This window comes from Podarcis filfolensis (assembly GCF_964270895.1).
Source record: "Podarcis filfolensis genome assembly, chromosome: 9".
NCBI lineage: Eukaryota > Metazoa > Chordata > Lepidosauria > Squamata > Lacertidae > Podarcis > Podarcis filfolensis.
The window spans coordinates 46446367-46464825 of record NC_139610.1 but is presented as its reverse complement, the minus strand read 5'-3'; positions in this window follow the sequence as shown (position 1 = coordinate 46464825).

The following is an 18459-nucleotide window of genomic DNA, read 5'->3' as shown; positions in this document are numbered from 1 at the left end:
TGGCTGAAAACTTTTCTATTGTGTCAGGCCTATGAAGACAATTAAGAATACATATTTCCACAACAGTTGGCTGACTTCCGATTTTAACTTTTTAATATTGTTTTTATTGAATGGTTTTAGGTATTATTGTTACAATCCACTCTGATATTCTATTACAAATAGCAGTATATAAACATTTTTTAAAAGTAAATTTGTAGCCAAGCAGCCTAAGAGAGTGAGATGTCTGCATGATGGCAAATGTTAAAAGAAGTGCAAAAGGAAAAGCACACAGAGATGAAACATGCTGCTGTTGCAAATGTTAAATTGCCCATTCTTTTTGCCAAGCACTCTTCAGCTGCTACTATTGCTACCACCACTGTGTCAGAGAAAGCCGTTTAGATATTAAACTCCTCAAACAAAGCAGAGAATAGCTGAGAAAAAAGTATAACAAGTGATCACTTCCTCTCCACAACCAGAATAAGAAGCAAAGCACAAGAAGATAGATGCCCCCAAAACTGACCAGCAGGTGCTGTACTAAAGAATCAAGCAGTGGTAAGGAAGTCTGTTTTTATCAAAGCATAAGGTTTGATGTGAGGATATTTCCACCCTAAAAATTCCAGAATTGATACCTGAGCCTCTTAAGTATGGGGAAAGTGTGTATGTTGGCCATAAACAGTGGCAAGAATACAGAAGAAACAAAAACACGTAGTTGGAGAATGAAACTGCATAGTGTTATAAGAGCTGTCAAATAATAATAATAATAATAATAATAATAATAATAATAATAATAATAATAAATAATTCTATACTGTTCTCTTCAGGGTGGTTTACAATATAAAAACACCAAGATACATACCATAATAACAAACCAAAACAATACCGCCCCCCTCCCTAGATCATAGGTCATAGATTGTTTAATTAGCCAAAGGCCTGGTAGAAGAGAAATATTTTTGCCTGTTGCCTAAAGATATGCAAAAAAGCCACCAGGTAAGCTTCCCTGAGGAGAGCTTTCCACAAGAATATTGTTGTTGAACATAAGGCTGCATATGACAGTTTATTCCATTATAGTTCCACTATAGTTCTGGAACTGACTTTTTTATTTGTTGTATATCGTATTATTGTTTTATTGCTATGGCCGATGGCTGATGCAAATGAAGGTTCATTCATTCTGTGAGTGACTTCTATATCACGTGAAAGCTCAAATATAATATGGAAATTAAAAGTTAGGGAAATGTAAAAATGGAATAAACTATCATGTGAATGCAGCTTTGGTGCTCAGTTATGTTAAATAATATTTAAAGCTGAAATACATTTATTGTAGTAAGGATTGTGGTGTAGTTTTTTTGCTTCAGAAAATGCATGCAAACCTGAGTATTTTATGGAGAAAATGCATTGGGGAAAATTAAAATTCTAGGAGTCAGTTGATAAAGGCTGCTGATATTTTCACTGAGACTTGTGAAGGCTAGTATAAGATATTTGGCGTGACTTGAAGAGGCAAGCAAGAAACCTTGTAAAATGAATAACATAATAAATTACAGAACAGAAAATGAATGTTAAATGACTGAGAAAATTTGACTGACAAACATGTGGAGCATTAATGAAAGACAAATGAATCTGAACTGTGCTGTATTATCTCAGAGAGAGAACAAAGAACAAAGGGACAATGGCCTTACACTGTGTAAACAGCTCACATCATCTTAAAAAACCCACATGGACCACATTAAAGTTTAGGTTAGCATTGATCATTTGCAATAGCAAATGTTAATTAACTGCCTCTTTAGTTTTGAGAATTCCCTCTCTTCTGGGTGAATACATGTCCACTACTTTGAATCTTCTTGAATAAATGCATATTTTAATTTATGTAAGCTTGTGAGAATACACCAGGGGCATTTACCTGGCAATGGAATTAGACAAAAAACACAATAAACCAGCCAGTTTCTAAAGAAAAAGGAAAAAGGTCTGTACCTGTGGTGAAAGTGGTTTAAAGCCATTAGGATGAACTATGATATGTTCTTATTGGACGATTAGCTTGGTATTTATCAGGGAGGTGGTCTGCTAGGGAAGGCACTCTGCTACTTATTTTGGCCCCAAGTTTCTTTGTATGAATATAAGGAGGAAGTTTTCATGCCCAACCTCCATACATTCAATATAACATCTGAAGAACCCTTGGACATACAACATGGAGGACTCTCTCTATACAATTCCATCACTGGCTGAGAGTTTCAGCTGCTTAGTCTTACTCCCTTCCCTCATTGGGCTCTGCCTGAATCATCCTGACACTATAGGGGGAACATGTTATTTCTGTTCCTGATCTCAGACTTGAGTGTGATTTTTCGTCTGAGAATCTTTTGTAAGGTAAGCCTCTCTGAGAGTCTCCTGGGGCTATAAAACAGGATATAAGCATTCTTAACAGATAATAACAGATCCTCCATTTTTCAGGTTCTTCAATAGTACGGTGCTCTTTCAAACTTAAATCTTTGGGAGAATGTGTGAATTTGCTCCCTGGATTCATGCACCAATGCAACTATAAAGCATCTGAGGACAATAGAACTAGTGACATTGTTCTTTGCATTCTGGACCGGGTAATTATACAGTTCATGCCTTGAACAACAGTTTTACATGGTCTGGGATTAAGAGCCTGTATAGCTTAACAAAAACAAAATGTATGGTAGCCAAGTCTTATTTCAAAATATCATTTAAAAAAAGTATTTCTTACTTACATTAGCTTATATTCATTTAATCAATATGGACTTAGCCTATTTCATGTTGTCAGGTTGATTTTTTGAGGGGATTCATAACAAAACACTAAAATTCACAACAGAATTCTAAAAAGACACAGGCCAGAAGCTTCAATACCTCATATATACATACACACACAAAGAATTAAGAAATAAATCTCGGAGAAATGATTTCATGACAGCAACAAGCTTTAGTTGAACTTTTTTATCTTATTCTCAATGTCATACTGAGAGGACTGTAGGCGCGCCTGGTGCTTTCATTTGATCTCTTCCTGTAACTGAACACATCTATCAAAAGTATGAAATCAGCACACAGCTATCAGAGACTTAATCTTGGTTGAAAGGAAGAAAGCCATTTTGTGAAAAACCAGGTAGTAACATTCTGAGCTCCACTGCAGTTTCATGTAACTACAATAACATGAAGGTGGTACATATATTTGGACAAAGATGATTATCTACAGCTATACTCCAATGTGCTCATTGCATACAAAATCATACTTTTTTATTAAAAAAATGGAAGTGTGTGTGACTGTTAGCTACCACACTGACACAGCAGGCCAGATCAACTGCACAGCTGCCACTGATGGTGAGCCTAAGTTTTGATCAGGTTTGGTTTTTCCTAGAACAGGTCAATGCAGGGTTGTTAATGGTTAATTATGTGGCATCTGTTTTCCAGACCCGGTCCCAGGACAAGTGGCATAGCCACAGGGAGGAGGAAGCAATGAACAGTGAGAGTGCACACAAAACCAGGTGAATCTTAAATAGGCAAATAAATAGGGCCACAGCTCAGGGGTAAGGCATCTACTTTGCATGAAGAAGTTTACAGGTTGAATCTCCATTATCCATTATCACCCAGCAGAGCTGGGAGAGAACTGTGCCTGAGGCCCTGGAGACCTGCTGCTATTGTGGTAGATAGAGCAATGGTCTCACTCATCATAAGGCAACTCCCTATGCAGGGGCATAGGAAGGGGAGGCAGTGGGGGCGGTCCACCCTGGGTGTCATCCCTGAGAGGGGTGAGAAAATCCCCCCCGGTGGATTGCCACTGCGCCAATCAACCCCCTCGGGCGGATCACCGCAGTGCCGATCGCCTCCCTGCGTGGATCGCCACCATGCCGACCTCTCCCCCGGGCGAATCGCTGTTTCGCTGATCACCCCCCTGGGTGGATCACCCTGCCTGGGTGCACGGCATGTGCCCCGCTCTGGGTGCCTGAGTGGCTAGCTCTGCCGCTGTCCGTATGTCTCTATTTTCTGCTTAGCCCTGGGAAATAGAACTGGTGGAAGGTTTTCATCAATCCTATTGGCAATCATTGGTGAATTTTGTCCACTCTCAATTTACGTATATTGTTCAATCTCCATTGATTTATTCATTGTAAATCAGAAAGGTTTAGCTGTGCAGACTCAATTATTCAGTTGCTTAACGAAATGGAAACTTAATATTATAAATCCATACCTTAATTTGTATTAGTATCTTGGGGAGAAATGTGTTGCTGATGAACTGAAGACGGCCATTACAAATGAGGTTCAGTATTTCCTGGGTGCCTAGGATGCAACTATATTGTAGAAGGTTTGATGAACAGGCCAAGGAGAGTTTGTCACTTCTGCTTATAATCTTGGAATCCATGAAGTCAGTTGCACCAGTCCACGATCCTGAGCACCCCCTTTCATTTTCATTGATGATATTCAAACTGGCATTATGACCAAGCTCCCAGAGATGAGCTCCATGGTACTTTAGACCTAAAATTGGACTTGTGGATCATGATCAAGATGCTCTTATCTTCAAGGCTCGTGTATTCTTTAGGGGATTTAGCATCAGATCATGGTTGATGTAGATGTAGGCTGATGGATGGAATTAAATTGTAGTAATTGGAAAAAATAGGTTGAACTCTCTGTATCTAGGTCACTATTACCTTTTGTTAAATGAAAGAAGAGACACACTGAATTTTAAAAACAAAATTCTGTCGCTAAAGCTCCACTATCCAGATCTCTATAACATCTTTAACATGTGCTTAACTGAATTACCCTCATGTAGGTCTATTCAGTTTAAGCAACAGAGATAATTGAATATGTTGGATGAAGCTCCCACAGACTATCTTGATAAAAAGATCATGTGCTTTTAGGAACATGAGTGCAAAATAACTGTCTGATTTAAAGTGAAAATTAAAGACACTTTAAAAAAGACATGTCCTATTGTCTTGTTTCCTAGACCATTTTAGTAACTACTTTTAAAAATTACAGATAAATTAGACTGATGTTATGCCATTCTCTGATACACTCCTGTATGACAGAAATTTATGTTCTTTGCTTTTTAATAAATGACTGATGCAGCTAATTTAGGATAAATTATTTTATTATTTTATGCCTGACAGCATTCCAGTTGAAATGGTACTAATGTCAAATGCTCAGTGGTACCTCAGGTTACATACTCTTCAGGTTACAGACACTTCAGGTTATAGACTCTGCTAACCCAGAAATAGTACCTCAGGTTAAGAACTTTGCTTCAGGATGAGAACAGAAATCGTGTTCCAGCAGTGCGGCAGCAGCGGGAGGCCCTATTAGCTAAAGTGGTGCTTCAGGTTAAGAACAGTTTCAGGTTAAGAACGGACCTCCAGAACGAATTAAGTTCTTAACCCGAGGTACCACTGTAATATTTTACGGGCTTGTCCAGACATGCAGCTCCAGTTATGTTTCCCCACTGCCAAGAAGAGTCTGATTGGCTTTTGTTTTTATTTTGTTAGAAGTAAGAAACTGGATTTGAGGCAAGATCGGGAAAGGCAGTTTATTTATTTATTTATTTATTATTTATTTCAACAATGTATGTATGCATCCATTAAAATACTTTTTGCAATATCAAAATCTGACCATATTAAAGTATCCCCAGAAGAAATCTTGGCTGCAGGAGCACAGAGAACTCATGTTGCAACCTGTCCCCATTAGAATGGTTCTGTAAGGTCATTCTTATTCTCTGTGACCTCCTAACATGATAGAACACATTTGTATAAAACTGGGGCTATATTGTAGCAAATCATCAAAAGGAGATTCAAATGGAGAAGGCATGAACTTAGTCAATCTGTTGAATTTACCTTCTTAAAACATGGACAGACATTTCAGGTTAGAGGACAACTTGGATCAAAACTTTGCCAATGGTAGATTTATGTGATATATGTATACAAGGCCAGCCCAAGACTTACTGCTGTCTGAGGCTATGGAAAAGATGGAATACTTCCATGTTCAGAAGCTGACTGCACTGGTAGTTGAATCTTGCGTCAACATCGAGTGCAGCAGGCTAGTGGGATTCCCAACAGATCATATGGCACACACAGCAATGTCTTCCAGCACAGGTGAACTGCGAGGGGGCTTAGAAGGAATGACTTGAGAGGCTGCCACCACTGTCACACAGATTTCAGGCTGAGTCAGTTGCCTCCCTCTGCCTAATGGCAGGGCCAACCCTGGATATATGCTGTGCAATCCAAGCACATTTACTCACAAGAAGACCCAACTGAGTATCAGCCCCAGCCAGCATGGACAATAGCCAAAAATAATGGGAATCCATCATTAACTAGAGGGCCAAAGGTACTCCATCCCTACAATCATTTATCTACCTACTGGGGAGTACGTCCCATTGAATTTGATTTATATCAGAGTAGACATGTAAAATATCAGAGTAGACAAGCTATGGTTTTCCCCGTAGTGATGTATGGAAGTGAGAGCTGGACCATAAAGAAGGCTGATTGCCGAAGAATTGATGCTTTTGAATTATGGTGCTGGAGGAGACTCTTGAGAGTCCCATGGACTGCAAGAAGATCAAATCTCTCCATTCTGAAGGAAATCAGCCCTGAGTGCTCACTGGAAGGACAGATCATGAAGCTGAGGCTCCAATACTTTGGCCACTTCATGAGAAGAGAAGACTCCCTGGAAAAGACCCTGATGTTGGGAAAGATGGAGGGCACAAGGAGAAGGGGACGACAGAGGATGAGATGGTTGGACAGTGTTCTCGTAGCTACCAGCATGAGTTTGACCAAACTGCGGGAGGCAGTGGAAGACAGGAGTGCCTGGCGTGCTCTGGTCCATGGGGTCACGAAGAGTCGGACTGGACTAAACGACTAAACAGCAACAAGACACGTATTGCTTATTAGCCTGCACGCACACACATCTGCAGAAGTATTTTCTCCTTCAATTTGTGGCTGAAAAAAATTACTGATGCCATTAGATAAAAATATTATCTCATAGAGCCATATCTTTAATCTGGGACAAACTAGGGCATGATTAAAGCTTCAACATCCATTTGGTGGTGATAGACTGGTATATCCATCCCAGAGAAAATGGAATCAATGAAATAAACAACCTATAAGCTTAAGCTCTCCATATATAATTTAAGACCCATTTGTTTCTGCCCTAGGTTTTGTGGGTAGCAGTTAACAGAATCTAAATCAATACATTCTCCTTCAGTTTACGTGGCTTATAGAACTGCCATGACTTATTTACAGTACAGCGGGATTAGAAGATGATTAACATCTTATAAACTAAAAGGCACGATGATAAATATTACGAATATTTGGCTGACTAATGTAATTAATGCAAAAGTGTCCTCTACTAATTTTAAGATGGCTTACCCTTAAGTAAAAGCCACATATCACATTTTATCCTCCTTTCTATAGCAATGGCAGGTTGAAATATATTTCCAGAGTATACTTCAAAAGAAGACATTATTTTATAAAGAGTATAGAAAGAAAAGAGAATGTGCCTGAATTGTTGGGCTCTCCTTCACCACCCACTTTTCATTCTTCTGGCATCTTAACAACTGAATGTACTAAGAAATGTTACACACAAAGATATGGACTGCATATATTGGCTGGACCCCCTATCTCACATCAGTACTCACATCAGTTCGCATATTCATTTTGGAGCAGATGTGGTTGGAGATATGGTGGCAATAGTGCAACATCTGGCTGATATCTTCCAAAGCTCTCAGTGCTCAAATTACAGAGCCTATCAGGACCCAAGGTGTTGGGATGCATGATGTGAGCAGTGGTGCAGGTAACCATTCGTTGTGCCCAGTGCGGCACACATGTCCTGCAGCCAGGGGTGGGATGAGCAGCCCATGGAGGTGGGGCGCGCTGTGTGGAGCCTCTCTGCAGCCTCCTCCTCAGCTGTAGGGCGGCTGAGGGAGAGGCGGTGGGCAGACACTGCCATTTCAGGCAGACGCTGCCATTTCAGGCAGCGCTGAGCCTGCAGGCACTCAAACCACCATTGTGGGTGGTGAGCCCATTTTTTAATTTTTAATTTTTTAAACTCATATTTTTGTCATTTTGTCACCCCCCTTAGTGATGACACCCAGAGCGGTCCGTACCCACTGCACCTCCCTTCCTCCACCACTGGTTGTGAGATGAATAGGAGTGTAGGCAATGCACTTCTCCCTGCTTCTCTCTGCATTACAATCCCCAAGTGACTGAGAATGTGCAGATACCAAAACATTAGACGTGCTGTTCTCTTTTTTAAAAATCACTTGCAGAGAAAACTTGTAATCAGTGACCCAAATACAATTTGAGCAGAGCAAACTTTGCACATCACTCTTTTGAACTGCAGAATAAACTACTTCTCCATTGCAGCCCTATGCCCCTCAAGACTGCTAACCAGTGAAGCTCCAGACACATTTTTACAGGGGTAAGCACATGTGGGACGTAGGCTTGCAGTGGTAAAGTAGTGAGCAGAGGATAATTAAGCATAGAAGTGCCTACATAAATGGACAATCGTCAAATATAGCCTTAGAGCAGGGCTGAATAATCATTTTCAGTATGAGGGTGTCATGGTGCAGGTGCCAGCTTTGTCTGCTGAACAGCAGCCTGATGGGGGAGAAGGCAGAGTGACTCCACCTGCAGCTGATCAGCCTTCAAGGACTCAGAGGAGAAGTCGCTGATGAGAACCAGCTGGCTTCAGCCTTCTTAAGCAGAGCTTCCAACAGCAGGCAAGTGCTGGTGACAATACTTGGAGTTCCTGGTCCTACCTTGCTGCTTCCTGCTTGTCTTGACCCCATGATCATTGGGTTCCCTGGACAATCTGACCCCACGGATTGCTGTTTGCCTGACTCTAGGACTGGACCTGATTTCAGATGCTGACCCTGCCTCCAGGCAAGTACACCTCAGAGACTCTTCTGGTTGACTGACCTCCCACTCCACTTAGCTCTGCGTGTTGTTGCAGATTGTCTAGGGGCTGCAGCTCAGTCGATCTTGTGATCCTGATCGCCCCTCCCCACCGCAAAAAACTCAATGACTTTTGTTCTCCCTCTCCCCAAAAAGCTCAACAAGTTGGACATGCCTGCTCTACATCTTCCTACCTGGCAAGCAATTTACATTATCACCATTTCAGAACATTTTCCAGCCAGCCAGAAGCATTCAAGGAACGTATAAAGCAGGGCCATTAAGGGGTTGGTTTGGGGAGAAGACTAGCCTGGGCAGAATCACAAGGGACAGGAACAGTCATGGAGGGTCACATTCAGCTCCCTGGACTGCAGTTCCCTAGTCCTGCCTTAGATAATGTAGGTCCCTGCAGAATAATTGGAATCAGCTACAAATTTTACACACACACACACACACAGCGGCGGAGCAAGCAGATCGGGTGCCTGGGGCGGCACACATACCCTGTGCCCAGGGGCAGGGCCAGCCACCCCCACGGGTGGGGCGAGGCGGGGCAGGACACTCTGCGGGTCCTCCGAGGAGTCTGCCTGCTTCCTCCCACTCTCCCAGCCCTACAGCTGAGGGGGAGGTAGCGGGCGGACCGTTTGGGCAGCATGGAGCCTGCATGCGCCCAAGCCACTGCATCTCTCCCAGGTGAGCCGCGTGACTCGGGCACGCTGCAGGCCCTGCGGTGAGTGCTGCCCAGCATTTTGTCACGCCCCCTCAGTGGTGACAACTGGGGGCCGGCCGCCCCCCCACCCACTTCCTCCAACCCTGCACACACATAGTTAATTTTACACTTTAAGCTGGTCATTCCATGGTAATTCAAACGCTTGCCACTATATGGATAGAACCAGTTTGCTTTTTTGTTTTGAGAAAAACAATGTGCCTAGGAAATTTTATTTACATTCTTTCTCTATGTAAAATTTAATATTCATAGAAAAAACATGAAAGAAAAAAACTGGAAACAGCAATTCACTAGGAATTGTTATTCTTGGATAACTATTCTTCTTAGCCATCTTATGATTTTAAAGTTGTCACCATCATGCACAGAAGAATACTGTCCCTGAACCCGTGTCCCAATATTTTCCACTCTGACCTGCAACTGCTCTAGACTGAATTCCCAATTCTAAATGTTTCTGGTGTAGGCTGGTCCTAACTCTGCAAGCATGATCTGAATCCTGGTCAAATAGCGCTGGTGTTTCACAAAACGTGTCCTAAATGACTAACAAATATTCGTTTAATTATGCAGATTTATAAGCATATTTGACTTGTAGCTGTCGCTAAAGTTAAGCATGCAATAAATCTGTGATTAAACATCCCCATGTTGTTGTCACTGACTTTCAACTTCAGTCTTTATTGCAAATGGTTTTTAAAAAAAGTATGGTGAAACAATATGCAGATTTCTTTAAATCTGCTGCACCATAGGCCAGTTTAATTGATGAGTAATATTGTTTAAATTGACTTGGTTAATGTGATCTTTAGGTCATGATGCTGTACTTTCTTCAGCAGTAGAATTGCCATTACCTTTTTACACAGTCATGGTCAAGATGATGACATTAGGAAGCTGAGCATTAAATAGTCAATCTGCAAAAAATTGGAAATGGGTTTTATTGGCTGTAATAGAAATTACACATACAAGGTCTGATGGCTGCGTAAAGTATGAAGTGACCATTAAATTATTCTGGGGATGCTTGATGTCTGCATGGTGTGTGTGTGTGTGTGTGTGTGTGTGTGTGTGTGTATTCATCAAATATGCCACATTCATTCATGTGATCTTTTTAATTTTTGGAGAGAAACTGTTTGTGTCAGGCCCATTTCGTGTAAAATTGAATGGCTCTATATTAAAAGTGTAGAAAATTAGAAATTGAGTGTAGTAGTTTAGCAACATTTGTGAAGTCTGTAGTCTATGAAATGGAGTTCTGAACATCATCTGCTATTGGCAGATGCCCTTTATGGGTCACACACCAGGTTATTAATGCAGTCTTGTTAAAAAGAGAGAGAAAGCAACATGAGCGGTCATGACAGCAAAAGCCATCCGCCTAAGCTTGAGTAAAAAAAACCCCCCAAAATTGTGCTTTGAAAACCAATGAACTTCTGTATACCTTTTGCCCTCCATGCACCTGTTATTGGAGGACACTGAACACAGAAGGGTGGAGCTCATAATCAAGTGATAATCATGTAGTACTATTTAAAAATAACTTTGTTTAACAAAAATAGTAACATACAAAGCCCCAGATATTACAAAGTAGCAAATATAGCTCTGTACAGAATATAAAACAACTAATTACAGTATCTGTAGCAACTATTGATCTGTATGGAACACTGAGGTTCTATACAAATACTCAGCTTCATAATATGGTCCCAGTGCTATTTCTGCATGTCCTGGAAGCAACTGGCCATGACAGTTTTACTTGTTCTTGTCCCACCCCCCCACCCATTTTAAAGCTGTTTTTATAATTATGTATTATATTGTTGCAACCAATCCTGTTGGTTTATGGTTTTAGCAGTTTTGGCAGATAAACCTCTATGGCTTTAATAGCCTGGGTCCAAAGACTCTGCTGTGTGAATGGAGATTCCATTAGCACAGAAGGGCTTTCTTATTTTGTCCATAACTGTAGCCTTACAGAAACCCTGGAAGGCAGTTTTTTTTTTGAGGTGATCTTAACTCTGGGACAAACTGACAAATCCTTCTGCCCCACAGGAGAGGAAGCATCTCCTGCAACTGGATCTTTGCTTACAAAGCTAGGTATTTGTATTTTAAATGGTTCTTTATTTTTCTTAAAATAAATAAATAAGGCAAACCAGTTTTAAGATATATATTCTACTTAAAGGCAGCATGAAATGCTTTCAAGTAAAGTACTGTAAGTAAAAATAAGTAAGTACATGAATAAATGGAGCCACTGTTTATTTTTCTCATAATATCATCCCCGCAAATGGCTAATTGTTTGCCTAGCTGTAAATCTATGCCCCTCAGATGAAATAGAACCATGGAGGGATAGCCCTATAAATTATTGCCAGAGATTGAACTGGAGAGTGCCAGAGAGTACTTTATCACTTAAAGCAGTTTATTACTATGTTTGTAGGAAGCCACACACAGTTGAGAAGGCACTCCACAACAGCAGGCCTAAGCAGAATGGATTACAAAGTAGGGAATTTCGACCTCATAAAATGTGAAGACGTTTTATTTTAAAAGGACTGGATTTTTGAAACGGTGTATGATACCTTTACATTGCGTGACCAGGCGGTGACAGCCCCAGCCCCCATCATTACCCTCATCAGGGTAAATGGGTTATGGGGTGCTCTGTGAGACATAAGTGTAGCAGGCAGCCAAGCCCATATCCCCACACACAGGGTAGTTCACTGATGACCTTTCAGTGTATGGCCAGTGACACCCATATATATATAACCCCTTTAAGATGGGGACCCTGGACTTGCCGCCGCAGGGGTGTGAGTCACCACTTCACGCCTCCCCTCCCCCATATAGGGAAGAAAAGACTAAAGGATTTCACCCAAGGCCATAACTGCCAAAGTTGTGACGAATTGCTATGGGGAAGACAAAACCTGCCAATGCAGGAAAATTCCTTTCCAGTCCTTCAACAGCAACCAGCCAAAGACCGTAGCAGCGCCTACTAAACAGGAAGAAAAAGTTAACCGGCAAACAAGAAACATTAAACAAAGGGAGGGGAGGGAGGGTGACTCTCCAGAGCTGACTGCCTGGCTATTGTGGGCTCCACCCTCTATTTATAAATGGGGCTGGCCCCACCTCCCAGCAAGAAACTTGATTACTGAGGCTGGGTGTGAACCTCCAAAAATTAACACTGAAAGGCAAGCCAGTCCGATTGCCAGTAAGCTCTCTGGGAACTGTGGCACCACGTGCGATCCTGCAAAGGACACCCACAATGTAAAGTGTGAGTGCTCATTATTGGTTGGCACTCACATGATACCTTTACATTATTAGCTGGTACTCACATGAGGCAGAAACTGTCATTGCTAGTGTTGCACTGGAGTAATCAACTCTTACTTTTTTGTGGCGGGGGGGGGGGACACACACATCTGTGGGTATGCTAGAATAGCTGCTGAATATCAGCAGTGCTTTGGGTGGACAGAGTGTTTAAAATTTAATTTTGGAGATTGGGAGTTTACTGTTAGGGTAGATTTCTTTTCCATTTCTTTATGTTTTTAAGCCAGGGCCTGTCAGACAGTGGATGTGGATGATTTGTATATTTACAGCCTATGGCCCCAGGAACCATAGCTATTACATTGCACTTACAGCCATTGCACTTATTACCTGCTAGTCTGGAGGTAATAGTTACAGCAAATGCTTTGGCCTTTTGATCCGGAATACTGGTTGGTATGAATATTGGATGTTACAGTTTCAAACCCCTTTGAAATGCACTTTTAGTATGTTTGACTTCCAGACATTTTCTGTTGATCAAAAGTTTTCCAGCTCCTTTGAAGCTTTCAGAAGTGCAGCCATTAATTAAAGACGGCTGTCTCACGGTAGTTGTTTCTCTCTGACCCACAATTTGCTGCTCCCACTTAATCAACTACAGACTGTGATCTGCTAGACTGAGTGTAGCACGGCGCTGTGAGCCAAGAAAATGTGACTTCATCCTTGCTCTTCTAAACACGGAAATTGTACATGACTCACAATTTTTCTGAAACAGTTCATTCTGTTGTATCATAGGAATAAAGTGCATGGGAAGTTCTTCCTGATAAATTGAGTTTATTACTCTTGGAATATAATTTCATTTCTCATTTTATGTTAAATTTCTTGGATGTGTATGCATTGGGGTCTGCCTGCACAAGGAGAACCAATGGTTCCAAGTCAAAAATGTACCCGGTGTTAATACCAAAATACAAACTCAATCACTTAGGGCATCCTTCCAGATGTTTGGGACATAACGTCCATCATTGTATACCATTGGCCATGCTGCCTGGGGCAGATAGAAATTCTAGTTTCAAAGCTCTGAAGGTCATCAGGCTGGAGAAAGCTGAAATTCTGTGAAGAGACCAAGACAGGACTCAGCTAGATTGGGGAGGAAAAAGCATTTTATATGTGTTGTATATGCATTATAACACTATGATACCAGAGGCACTGTGGAGTTCCATTTTTGCCAATGCGATTTCTCATATGAAGCTTACAACACGTTTTACTGAAACGCTTCTTTGATGTGTCTAGATCCAGCCATAGTGTTGCCTTAGTGGAATATATGACTGTGTGAAGTTGAAGATGTAAACTGATCACAGTCCAATATTCAGCACTACAGAAAACATTCAAACTATTTTCAAGGTCACACATGGAAATCATTGTTTGGTTTTCACTGAATGCTTCATGTACTTGTGTGCAATCAGCGAGAAAGAGAGAGAGAGAGAGAGAGAGAGAGAGAGAGAGAGAGAGAGAGAGAGAATCTGATGATGGGGCCTGCCCCATGTAAGCTTATGTTGGTCTTTGAAGTAATGTTTGAAATGTTTGCTATAAACGAGAGGGGTAACACAAGGAATGTGGGAGTTCAGGCCAGAGAGCTCATATCAACTCCCAGTTGGCATGAGAAGACTGTTATACAATGTATTTGCTTTATTGTTTAAAGTTGTAAACTCTCTTGCTTGCCAGTAAATAAGCTACATTTCTGGATACTTTTGCTCTAAGAAACCTATGATGGTTTAACTCCAAACCAGAAGCCTATAAAGAAGAGTCCAGATGTGAGTGTGGAGAATGATATTGTGCAGGACTTACTCGTCAGCCCCATCTGGAATGAATGTTGGTTCATGTACATTTGTAAGAAAGCTCAAGATTAAATGTACAAATGGTTTGGAGGCTAAGATGAGACAAAGGTCTAAGGACATGTCTAAGGACATGTGGACTTCAGCGATGTGATGTGTGGGGTGGAGCAGGCTTAAATAGTCTGATCTCCATTTCCCTCCTATAGGGCAAATTGCCCGCACGTGGTTGTCCACATTACCCCTATGGGAGAGTCCATTGCTCCTCTTCTTGCAGGGGAGGAAATTGTGGCAAATGCATCCCTTCCCCACTTCCCCACATGCAGGGAACAGAATTAACATATATACTTCTTGAAGAGATCTCCCTGTGACACACACATTATTAATTGAACCAAGCAGTCAACAATATAACAGCTGATGTAGTTTAGTAGCTAAGAGATTGATCTAAGAACTAGGATGTCTTGCATTCAAATCTCTTTTCTTTCATGGACTCACTAGGTTAGTTTGTGTTTAGCCATTCTCCATCCGAATTACAAGGATAAAAAGAGTACACTTTACATGGTTGGTGTCAAGATGACTGAGACAATGTGTATGCAGTAGTTACTTGCAATGCATTAAATTGCTGTCTCAAAAGTTAATAAAATAATAGATGTTACACATTTCTAAGCTTCCTGGCTTTCAAACTTATTCAAAGCACTAGAAATGAAGGGGAACATTTCCTCTCACACTGTGCAACTTCTAACTTTTCTTATTTGGTTAACATTGTAAATAAGTGCATTTCCACTTTTAAAAGGTCATGCAGTACAATTTCCTTTTAACCTTGTTTCTGCGTTTCATTATAGTAATATATTTCCCTCCTCCAATGCAGTCAAGACAAGTCTGTTTTTATTAGAGGCTGCTTAGTAGAGCCAAATTGGTCACTTAGAGGGAACAGACATACTGACTCCTTCTTATTGTTAAGAATGCTTGATTGACTCACATAAGCTGCTCCTAAGAAAAGAGTGCTTAGAAACAGCTTCCCAGGAACCTCTTTGCTCAGATTAACACACCGGTCCTTTCACCCTCTACTGAGAAATATTATGCCCCCATAGTACAGGTTAGGGACTTAGCTGTACTGTACTTAGCGACCCGCTAAGGGACGCGGGTGGCGCTGTGGGTAAAAGCCTCAGCGCCTAGGACTTGCCGATCGCATGGTCGGCGGTTCGAATCCCCGCGGCGGGGTGCGCTCCCGTCGTTCGGTCCCAGCGCCTGCCAACCTAGCAGTTCGAAAGCACCCCCGGGTGCAAGTAGATAAATAGGTACCGCTTTATAGCGGGAAGGTAAACGGCATTCCGTGTGCTGCGCTGGCTCGCCAGATGCAGCTTGTCACGCTGGCCACGTGACCTGGAAGTGTCTGCGGACAGCGCTGGCTCCCGGCCTATAGAGTGAGATGAGCGCACAACCCTAGAGTCTGGCAAGACTGGCCTGTACGGGCAGGGGTACCTTTACCTTTACCTATAGTACAGGTAAGATACTAGACCAAATTCCTCACTTCTTCACAGGCATCCTTCATTTGATATATGTAACTCTTATTCTTAACAGTTCCTCTACTACAGCCATACACTTGTCATTAAGAGATTCTCATGTTTTGCTAATCAGCGAGGTTCTTTATAAACTTGGTATTAAGCTATTTCACATCATTTTTAATGGGCCAGTGATTCAATGGGGAGGAGCTGAAGCAGAGAGGTGGGGCACATGCTTGGCAGGTAGGATGTCTCCAGTTCAATCTTCAGAATTATCAAATATGGCAGAGATCCTGGAAAGCATCTTTCAGTCAGCTTAGATCATTCGGAGCATTGTCTCTACGCGCATTCCCCAGCCATTGGTATTCTGGGGGCACACTGCCTCAAAACAGTGGAGGCAGAATGTAGCAAGAAGCCTTATCTTCTATGAATTTTCTCATTCTCTTTTAAAGCTATCCAAGTTGGTGGCCATCCCCACCACTGTATGTTGAGTTATCTATAGAGTATCCTCACACAATCCCATGCACAAATGTGCAGACAGGAGAGGCTCGGCCAGCATGTGCATTGGTGGGGGCAGGGCTGGCCAAATGATCCTGTCACATATCCTTTCAACGGGGGATGTGGATCATGGGGGATGGGGATCATTTTACTTGGATAAAATGTTCCTCCTCTTGTTTTCTCTGGCTCTGGCTGGATTTTTTCTTCTTATTTTTATTTTGTGGAACAGTTTATTATTATTATTATTATTATTATTATTATTATTATTATTATTATTTGTACCCCGCCCATCTGACTGGGTTGTCCCAGCCACTCTGGCTGGCTTCCAACAGATATAAAAACATAATCAAACATCCAACATGAAGAACTTTCCTATACAGCCCCTACCTATAGATGTAAGTGCTGTAACACAGACACTAGTTTGCTACTTCCGTAAGAACTGAGCCATAGAATGGACTTCTTGGAGTTTGCACCCATGAGTCTTGTTTAAGCAGCTTTCTTCAAGCATATATAAAGAGATTGAAATCCCATGTTTTACTGAGGACAGGGTAATCCTTTGTACCTGTCTGTCAGATTTGCGTTTTTTCCTTTTCTTTTAAAGAGCAATGTGTTTTAGATGCATTGTCCTGAAACACACCTGCAGGATTTATGATAAAGCTGTCATAGATCTTTATGATTATTATATCACTAGTGGAATCCTACTGCATAGCTCTGTTTTCCCCTTTCTTTCCCCTGAGGCATCAGAAATGACTACAACTAGAAGCAGGATGTTGAGTGGAATTTTCTTTTGGGATCACTTGTTGGATAGGTTTTTACTCATGCTCAGCATTCTGAATGATCAAATGTCTGGGCTAGTGAAGCAACACCCCCATCTCAGTACATTCTCAAAAGAGGGTTGTGCTGTGTTGAAACATATTCTTCAGGTTCTCAGCAGTTTTCTTCTTCTGTGAAAGAGGCTTAATTTTTTTCTGCCTCATTCGCAGGGTGCACTAGAACTGATTTGTAGGGATGATCGCGGAGTGGGGTCCGGAGGAAGAACGCTCCCCACCCGCAGGCAGCCACAGTCTGCCTGCACCGCGTGACCTTGGGGGATGGGGCACACCCCCCTCACAGACAAAGCCACAGCTGTCTGAACATCGTACCCTCTGTCTAACCCTTTGCGGTCTCAGTAGTCTGCGGTGCCCTGTCTGTAACCTTTGTCTTTGAGACCTTTTGTCTCCTTCGTCATACACTGTGCAAGGGGAAAATGACGCAGTGGAAACAGGTGCCAAAATAACTTTGTACCACCCCACTATCTTGGGACCGGAAGATGTGTAAAGGTCACAGCCCAAAATGTATCTGCCTGGATTTGCATATTTGTCTCAATAAATATGCACAGGGCTGGTTGGCAGCTCGCTTTCAGCTCACCTGTGCGCAGCACACCTGCATTATCAACTCCTGCCTCATGTCCTTCACTTCACTGATTGATACTTTCCGTGGGTGCAGGACTAAGCTAAATTTACTGTTGCAAGGGGGTGGTGGGTGGTGTGAATATTTTACTTTCCACTAAAGGTTTCTCCAGTGTTTCTTGGCAGCCTCCCCAGCTGCTTCTGTTTCCGGTTCTCAAAAAGTCCCATAGACAGAGTTACATCATGATGTCTTCACCTGGGTTTTGATTAAATTGTGGCAAACCCAGAGGGGGCAGTCTGAGTGGTTGGGATTAGTGCAGTCACTAATGATTGTTTTTAATGAAATATACCCCCTTTTTACCTTTTAAAACTATATTTCTGCATTATTTTTTAACAGTAAAAAATTGTCTAATAATAATACTATAGTGGGCAGGCACACAGTAGGCAGAACTTGACCCT